Here is a 9,491-nt window from a genome sequence, read left to right on the forward strand (position 1 = left end):
GCCAAAGACACACGATATCAAGAGGTCTCATCTCAAAAGATTTGTGATGCTGGAACAAATTAGACTCTCTGGAATAAGAGTGATAGATCTTTCTTAGGTAGACATATGAAGCAAAGTTGGGTAACTGCATCATCCCTTAAGTTATGAGATTTGCATCATCGGGTTTTAATATTACTACCCTAGCTTAAAATGAAATTCAATTTTAAAGTCTAATGTAACTGTATTGATGTCAATGTTACCACTGGCAAAATTGGCCTTTGACTTATTTTCACAACGTATCGATTTCTTAAATATTCAAGCTTTTAGGTGTAGTCACAAGAAACTGCAGATGCTGGAGTCTTGAGCAAAGCACAAAGTGCCGGAGGAACATGACGGGTCAGTCAGCTTCTGTGGAGGGAATAATTGGACGATGTTTTGGGTCAGTCTGAAGAAAGGTCTCGACCCAAAACGGCGTCTGTCCATTCCCTCCACAGATGCTGCCTGACCCGCTGAATTCCTCAAGCATTTTGTGTAGAACCTTTAGATGTGGCTAATTTCTGGTCCCCAGCATTAAATGGCTTATTTTGATACTTTTAACTTGATCAATGAAACCAGGAGCGACGTCCATGCGGTGAGTGTAAAACCCAGCGCGGGGCTTGCTTCAACAGAGGCCCAGGAGCCGTTGGTGAGGGAGGAACCAAAATCTGCAACGTTTCATTCGCAGATCAAATTAAGTGGGCTTGAGGAAGCCGCTGATTGGTCGAACGGACTAGAGGAAGCAGCTGATTGGCTTGTATCCCGGGTAAGGCTTTGTATTGTATCCAGGGTAAGGGGGCGAAGAATGAGGGCCAGGGCTGTTTACTGTTCTGGATGTCAGATGTGCGAGGTCATAGAGTCTGAGTGCCCTCCAGACGTCCACATCTGCGCCAGGTGCGTCGAGATGGGGCTCCTAAGGGACCGTGTTAGGAACCTGGAGCAGCAGCTCGATGACCTCTGTCTGGTCAGGGAGAGCAAGGAGGTCATAGAGAGGAGTTATAGGGAGATGGTCACTCCAAGACCACGGGAGGCAGACAACTGGGTCACAGTTAGGAAGGGCAATGGGCAGTGGCAGGGACTAGTGAGTACTGACTGTACACCTTGAAAATAAGTACTCATGTTTGAGTACGGTTGGGGGAGACAGCCTACCTGGGGGTAGCGACAGCGGCCGGGCCTCTGGCACAAAGACCGGTCCTGTTGCTCAGAAGGGTAAGGAAAAGAAGAGGAGGACAATAGTAATAGGGGACTCTATAGTCAGGGGGTCGGATAGGCGATTCTGTGGACGCAGTCAGGAGACCCGGATGGTAGTTTGCCTCCCTGGTGCCAGGGTCAGGGATGTGTCTGAACGTGTCCAAGATATCCTGAAATGGGAGGGAGAGGAGCCTGAGGTCGTGGTACATATAGGTACCAACGACATAGGTAGAAAAAGAGAAGAGGTCATGAAAGGAGAATTTAGGGAGTTAGGAAGAGAGTTAAGGAGAAGGACCGCAAAGGTAACAATCTCAGGATTACTGCCTGTGCCACGCGACAGTGAGAGTAGGAATGGAGCGAGGTGGAGGATAAATGCGTGGCTGAGGGACTGGTGCAGTGGGTATGGATTCAAGTTGCTGGATCATTGGGACCTCTTTTGGGGAACTTTAAACTAGAACGGTTGGGGGGAGGGACTCAAATAGGGAAAGCTAGCAGTCAGTGTGTGAGGCAGGAGGCAGAGAAGGGTAGCACTCTGACCCAAAATGTAGGGGAGAAAGAAGAAAAAGACAATAAACAGAGAATAAGAGGGGGTAGGTTTCCTAAATGTGTATATTTTAATGCTAGGAGCATTGTAAAAAAGGTGGATGAACTTAGAGCCTGGATTGACACCTGGAAGTATGATGTTGTGGCAATCAGTGAAACATGGTTGCAGGAGGGCTGTGATTGGAAACTAAATATTCCAGGATTTCGTTGCTTCAGGTGTGATAGAATTGAAGGGGCAAGAGGTGGAGGTGTTGCATTGCTTGCCAGGGAAGATATTACAGCAGTGCTTTGGCAGGATAGATTAGAGGGCTCGTCTAGGGAGGCTATTTGGGTGGAACTGAGAAATGGGAAAGGGGTAGCAACACTTATAGGGGTGTATTATAGACCGCCAAATGGGGAGCGAGAATTGGAAGAGCAAATATGTAAGGAGATCGCAGATATTAGTAGTAAGCACAAGGTAGTGATTGTGGGAAATTTCAATTTTCCACACATAGACTGGGAAACGCATTCTGTAAATGGGCTGGATGGTTTGGAGTTTGTAAAATGTGTGCAGGATAGTTTTTTGCAGCAATACATAGAGGTACCTACTAGAGAAGGGGCGGTGCTGGACCTCCTGTTAGGAAATGAGACAGGTCAGGTGGCAGAGGTATGCGTTGGGGAACAGTTCGGGTCCAGTGATCACAATACCATTAGTTTCAATATAATTATGGAGAGGGTCAGAACTGGACCTACGGTTGAGATTTTTGATTGGAGAAAGGCTAACTTTGAGGAGATGCAAAAGGATTTAAAAGGAGTGAATTGGGACATTTTGTTTTATGGGAAAGATGTGGAAGAGAAATGGAGGACATTTAAAGGTGAAATTTTGTACAGAATCTTTATGTCCCTGTTCGGTTGAAAGGAAATAGTAAAAATTGGAAAGAGCCATGGTTTTCAAGGGAAATTGGACACTTGGTTTGGAAAAAGAGAGAGATCTACAATAATTATAGGCAGCATGGAGTAAATTAGATGCTTGAGGAGTATAAAGAATGCAAAAAGAATCTTAAGAAAGAAATTAGAAAAGCTAAAAGAAGATATGGTTGCTTTGGCAAGTAAGGTGAAAGTAAATCCAAAGGGTTTCTACAGCTATATTAATAGCAAAAGGATAATGAGGGATAAAATTGGTCCATTAGAGAGTCAGAGGGGACAGCTATCTGCAGAGCCAAAAGAGATGGGGGAGATATTGAACAATTTATTTTCTTCGGTATTCACCAAGGAGAAGGATATTGAATTATGTGAGGAAAGGGAAACAAGTAGAGTAGTTATGGAAACTATGAGATTCAATGAAGAGGAAGTACTGACACTTTTGAAAAATATAAAAGTGGATAAGTCTCCAGGTCCAGACAGGATATTCCCTAGGACATTGAGGGAAGTTAGTGTAGAAATAGCAGGGGCTATGACAGAAATATTTCAAATGCCATTAGAAACGGGAATAGTGCCGGAGGATTGGCATACTGCGCATGTTGTTCCACTGTTTAAAAAGGGTTCTAAGAGTAAACCTAGCAATTATAGACCTGTTAGTTTGACGTCAGTGGTGGGCAAATGAATGGAAAGGATACTTAGAGATAATATATATAAGCATCTGGATAAACAGGGTCTGATTAGGAACAGTCAACATGGATTTGTGCCTGGAAGGTCATGTTTGACTAATCTTCTTGAATTTTTTGAAGAGGTTACTCGGGAAATTGATGAGGGTAAAGCAGTGGATGTTGTATATATTTACTTCAGTAAGGCCTTTGACAAGGTTCCTCATGGAAGGTTGGTTAAGAAGGTTCAATTGTTGGGTATTAATGGTGGAGTAGCAAGATGGATTCAACAGTGGCTGAATGGGAGATGCCAGAGAGTAATGGTGGATGGCTGTTTGTCAGGTTGGAGGCCAGTGACTAGTGGGGTGCCCCAGGGATCTGTGTTGGGTCCACCGTTGTTTGTCATGTACATCAATGATCTGGATGATGGTGTGATAAATTGGATTAGTAAGTATGCAGATGACACTAAGATAGGTGGTGTTGTGGATAATGAAGCAGATTTTCAAAGTCTACAGAGAGATTTATGCTAGTTGGAAGAGTGGGCTGAAAGATGGCAGATGGAGTTTAATGCTGATAAGTGTGAGATGCTACATCTTGGCAGGACAAATCAAAATAGGACGTACATGGTTAATGGTAGGGAATTGAGGAATGCAGTTGAACAGAGGGATCTAGGTATAACTGTGCACAGTTCCCTGAAGGTGGAATCTCATGTAGATAGGGTGGTAAAGAAAGCTTTTGGTGTGCTGGCCTTTATAAATCAGAGCATTGAGTATAGAAGTTGGGATGTAATGTTAAAATTGTACAAGGCATTGGTGAGGCCAATTCTGGAGTATGGTGCACAATTTTGGTCGCCTAATTATAGGACGGATGTTAACAAAATAGAGAGAGTACAGAGGAGATTTACTAGAATGGTGCCTGGGTTTCAGCAACTAAGTTACAGAGAAAGGTTGAACAAGTTAGGGCTTTATTCTTTGGAGCGCAGAAGGTTAAGGGAGGACTTGATAGACGTCTTTAAAATGATGAGAGGGATAGACAGAGTTGACGTGGATAAGCTTTTCCCACTGAGAGTAGTGAAGATTCAAACAAGTGGACATGACTTGAGAATTAAGGGACAGAAGTTTAGGGGTAACATGAGGGGGAACTTCTTTACTCAGAGAGTGGTAGCGGTGTGGAATGAGCTTCCAGTGAAGGTGGTGGAGGCAGTTCGATTTTATAATTTAAAAATAAATTGGATAGTTATATGGACGGGAAAGGAATGGAGGGTTATGGTCTGAGTGCAGGTAGATGGGACTAGGGGAGAATACGTATTCGGCACGGACTAGAAGGGCCGAGATGGCCTGTTTCCGTGCTGCAATTGTTATATGGTTATATGTTTATTTGCTTTCATTATTTCAATTTCTGTTGTGAGTTGAGAAATTGATTTGAATTTCTAATATATTTTTATAATTATGTGTTTTGTTATAAATCGGCCGTTTGACGTTTGCACATGAGCACTTACTGCTTTGTGTAATTTTTAGAATCTAACTTAAACCAGATTTAATCAAATTCAAACCAGATTACATTAAATCTGATTCTTGTAACTCTGATTTATGTCCTGCTGAAAGTCAAAATATTGCCCACAACAAGTAGCCTGAAGCAATTGTCGCATTGAAGATACGTCAGTTTGGGAACTTGATCTGTTGCCGCCTTCGTGTGAGTGAAGGATGGAGAAAATTATAAAATGCAATGCAACATCATATGTTTAAGAATCTAACTGAACCATAGAAGATAGAAAAGCATAGCATAGAAAAACAACCCACGATGTCTGTGCCATGATAAACTAATCCATTCTGCCTGCACATAAAGTCATAGAGTGATACAATATTGAAATAGGCCCTTCTGCCCAACTTGCCCACATCAGCCACCATGTCCCAGCTACACGAATCCAACCTGCCTGTGTTTGGTCCATATCCCTCCAAACCTGTCCTGTCCATGTACCTGCCTAACTGTTTCTTAAACGTTGGGATAGTCCCAGCCTCAAGTACCTCCTCTGGGATAGTCCCAGCCTCAACTACCTCCTCTGGTAGCTTGTTCCACACACCCACCACCCTTTGTGTGAAAGCATTACCCCTTAGATTCCTAATACTGTAAATCTTTTGCCCTTCACCTTAAACTTATGTCCTCTGGTCCTCGATTCACCAATGAGCAGGCCACTCTGTGCATCTACCCGATCTATTCCTCTCATGATTTTATACATGTCTATAAGTTCACCCCTAAGTGATAGGAGCAGAATTAGGCCATTCGGCCCATCGTCTTCTCTGCCATTCAATCACGGCTGATCTATCTCTCCCTCCTAACCCAATTCTCCTGCCTTCTCCACGTAATGCCTGACACCTGTACTAATCAAGAATCTATCGATCCATACCTTAAAAATATCCATTGATCCGAAACATCGACCATCCCTTTGCCTGAACTGATGCAGAGCTCGTCCAGCAGTTTGTCATTTTACTCTCTCTACAATGTTTTTCATCTCTATGTTTAATGTTTTGAAGCTGGTTTGCTGGAACTGTAATGATTCCTGGTAGTATTTGATCAACAGAACCCTACATGGAGTGGACACTTGATCTATTAATGATGTAAATGAAGAACAGACAAATTAAAATTTGACATTAATCGGGGAAGGCAAATTTCACAGAAAGAAAAGAAAGAACAATTGCGGATTTCTGCGTAAATGCATGTTTGTTGCAGAAAAGTGATCACACATGTATTTGTTGCCAAGCCCTACAGTATAAACTTGAGGAATTGGATTTGGACGTCACTTCAGAGAATGCAAATTACTGGAAGTAGTGAGTTGGAATGAAACTGTTCTATTGTCTATTCCAGATGCTTCGATGGAAATATAGATTAAAAAAAGATTGAATATTGTGGGAGTTTACAGATTACAAGGTGTGAGACTCCCAGAATGCTTGTTCCTGACAAGACATGGGGCTACAAAAGCTGCGTCTCTGTGAAGTACATTAAAGTGCCAGTCGGCTGCACGGCAATTTAAACTCTGCGGCTCTCATTGGGGATAGTTGAGTGGAAAGGGCCGCAATCACTCTAGATAGACACAAAACGCTGGAGTAACTCAGTGGATCAGGCATCTCTGGAGAGAAGGAAGAAGTGTTGTTTCGGATTGAGACCCCTTCTTCAGACCTGATGAAGGATCTCGACCCAAAACGTCAGCTATTTCTTTTCTCCAAAGATGCTGCCTGACCCACTGAGTTGCTGTATTCCAGCATTTTGTGTCTGTCTTCCGTATAAGTCAGCATCTGCAATTCCTTCTTCCCCATCAATCACCCTATAAAGATAAGGAAGCTTGCTTTTCAGTGGTGAATTCTGTACCTGTTCTGTAAAAGAGTTAGTTGAGTGTCTTTTGTCTCTCGTCATGTTCATTCTTCAGTCCTTTAGTTACAGTTCCATAGTTTCTTTGTTTTGTTGCTGTTAGTTAGTCTGCTGTTAGTTAGTCTGAAGGTCTTGACCCGAAACGTCACCCATTCCTTCCCTCCAGAGATGCTGCATGTCCCGCTGAGCTACTACAGCATTTTGTGTCTACCTTCAGCTTGTAGTTTAGTTCTGCACATATTTTAATGTTATCCTCTGATGCCGCGTAACCGTTGTGTTTGAATAAAATGTTTTAAAACAGCGCAAATGGACTAGGCAAATCATTGGGAATTCAGTGATCCTACAAAATTAAACAATTGGACTGAAGATCCTCAATTAAATTTGTACAAATGCGGAATTCATTGTCACAGAAGGCTGAGGAGTCCAAGTCAATTGATATTTTTAAGGCAGAGATAGATACAGTAGATCCTTGATTAGTACGGGTGTCAGGGGTTATAGGGAGCAGGCACGTTATTGGGATTAGGAGGGAGAGATAGATTGAATGGCAGTCAACTTGATGGGCCGAATGGCCTAATTCTGCTCCTATCACTTATGAAATTCTTAATTGTGTAAACGTAACAGTTAAGAATAGCACAAAAAACACTGTTATATTCTCTCGTAAATACAGAGTAATATCACAGAAGACTTGACTTACAAAAATTCAACTTTACTCAAATTCGCCCAGAATTTTCTCTCAGGTGTACTTTAATCCCATGTTTCCCAGGGATGCTGCATCAGTCTGAAGATGGGTCCCAACCCAAAATATCACCTATTCTTTTTCTCCATTGATGCTGCCTGACACGCTGAGTTACTCCAGCACTTTGTGCTTTCTCAATACATCCTCACTGGTTTAAGAGTTTTCTTTGGTCTTGAGATCTATCTTGTGTCTTCGGAAGATTCTGCATGTCCCCAGAGGTGGCAGATTAGCAACAGCTTTTGTTAGACCTTACAAATGTTAAGTGAATTTATTGAACTGTAACAGAGCAAACCCATATGTGTCAGACAGTGGACTAGACAAGTTTCTTGAATAATAACACTACAGACACCCCCTAATTTGTACTCAGTCCCGAGCGCATTTGAAGCAGTTAATAATCTCCACAATACTGTAAGATCATTCAATTGACATCGGAAACATGCCAGCATTGGCGGCTTTGCTTACCCAGAAGGCTGGCCGCAGAAAGTGCCATGGATACAGCCGGGTGCCGCTGAGACAGGTAATACTCTCAGTAACGGACACCGAGTGCTGGATTAACTCAGCGGGCCAGGCAGCATCTCTGGAGAACATGGACAGGCGACGTTTCAGGTCAAGGCCCTTCTTCAGACTCAGTGAGCCATTTTGGGCAGAGTGATGGGGATGGTGAATCGGACTTACGTAAAATCTGACTTACGTAAGTGTTCACGGGTCCTTACACACACTAGGGACAATTTACAATCTTTGCCGAAGCCATTTAACCTACAAACCTGTAGGTCTTTGGAGTGTGGGAGGAAACCGGAGCACCCGGAGAAAACCCACGCGATCTCAGGGAGAACGTACAACAACTCCATACAGACAGCAACGGTAGTCAGGATCGAAGCCAGGTCTCTGATGCTGTAAGGCAGCAACTTTACAGCTGCACCACCATGCCTCCCTGTTGGACATTTACACCTGAGGAAAAAGGTTCTGATTGTCTATCCTCTCTATGCATCTGTATGCATCTGTATGCCTCATAATTTTGAATACTTCTATCAAGTCTCCCCTCAACCTCAACATTCCAGAGAAACATTTATTTTCAATCCATTTTTAGTCACCAGCTGCATGGCGGGATTCAAATTTGAGATTAATGGTGCGGTTTCCAGGATTCTAATCCAGTAAATTAATCTCCTGGCTGCAGTAGCCCCATGAGAAATCTTCACCCTAGGAGGAACGGGGCCAATTTAGTAAATGTATTGCTCCATTATCAGATCATATAACTGTACCTTCAAAAATGGAGGTTCTTGTTCATAAATTCATACATTATAGGAGCAGGATTAGGCCATTCAGCCCATCGAGTGAGTCTTGGTGAGACCACACCTGGAGTATTGCGTACAGTTTTGGTCTCCAAATCTGTGGAAGGACATTATTGCCATAGAGGGAGTGCAGAGAAGGTTCACCAGACTGATTCCTGGGATGTCAGGACTGTCCTATGAAGAAAGACTGGATAGACTTGGTTTATACTCTCTAGAATTTAGGAGATTGAGAGGGGATCTTATAGAAACTTACAAAATTCTTAAGGGGTTGGACAGGCTAGATGCAGGAAGATTGTTCCCGATGTTGGGGAAGTCCAGGACAAGGGGTCACAGCTTAAGGATAAGGGGGAAATCCTTTAAAACTGAGATGAGAAGAACTTTTTTCACACAGAGAGTGGTGAATCTCTGGAACTCTCTGCCACAGAGGGTAGTCGAGGCCAGTTCATTGGCTATATTTAAGAGGGAGTTAGATGTGGCCCTTGTGGCTAAGGGGATCAGAGGGTATGGAGAGAAGGCAGGTACGGGATACTGAGTTGGATGATCAGCCATGATCATATTGAATGGCGGTGCAGGCTCGAAGGGCCGAATGGCCTACTCCTGCACCTAATTTCTATGTTTCTATGTTTTCTATGTCTACTCCGCCATTCAATCATGGCTGATCTATCTTTCCCTCTCAACCTCATTCTCCTCACACACCCCGACATCATTACTAATCAAGAATCTGTCAATTTCCACCGTAAAAATATCCATTGACGTGCTCCACAGCAGTCTGTGGCAATGAATTCCACAGAT

The sequence above is a fragment of the Leucoraja erinacea genome, chromosome 29, assembly GCF_028641065.1.
Source record: "Leucoraja erinacea ecotype New England chromosome 29, Leri_hhj_1, whole genome shotgun sequence".
Taxonomy (NCBI): domain Eukaryota; kingdom Metazoa; phylum Chordata; class Chondrichthyes; order Rajiformes; family Rajidae; genus Leucoraja; species Leucoraja erinaceus.